Here is a 631-nt window from a genome sequence, read left to right on the forward strand (position 1 = left end):
GTTGATTATATAAATTAATTGTTGAGTAAATATTTAATTCAATTTGTTAAACGGAATATATCTTTAAAAAGTTATTTTGTTAATCACATCTTTTATAATTTATTTTATTAAAATTAAAATCTTTCAGTGTTCAGAATATCTCTTTACTGCAAAGTAAATGTGCAGTTAGTCAATTATTGTATAATATATATATGTATATGCAAATAGCAATATTTAGCTTTTAATGTGAAAATTAAAGTTTCATATGAAATGATAGTAGTAATAGTAATGAGCATCAGAGCAGAAATAACTTTTGAAATTGAGCTGACATGCGCGTGAACTCCAACTAAATGGCTTCATCAATGTAATAGGCTGCAACAGAGGCTTCTTTGACCAAGGAAAAATGCAAGCAGTGAATTTGTTGCCGAGTTTGAATGGTCGAACCAAACTTAAAATTTTAAACTATCGAAACAAATAATGAAAGTAATGAAGAAGGTAAACCGATAGAATTGAAGAGAAAGAAGGGGAAGAAGGAAGGATTTATTCAGTTCTGCTGATTAGCCGTGGGCAAATATATTATCCCCTGGCTAAAATACTGAATTTCATGAAAGCAGCGTTACTAACAACTTGGCCATCGGTACTATTAAAAGTA

Source organism: Arachis ipaensis, chromosome B05 (assembly GCF_000816755.2).
Source record: "Arachis ipaensis cultivar K30076 chromosome B05, Araip1.1, whole genome shotgun sequence".
Classification (NCBI taxonomy): Eukaryota; Viridiplantae; Streptophyta; class Magnoliopsida; order Fabales; family Fabaceae; genus Arachis; species Arachis ipaensis.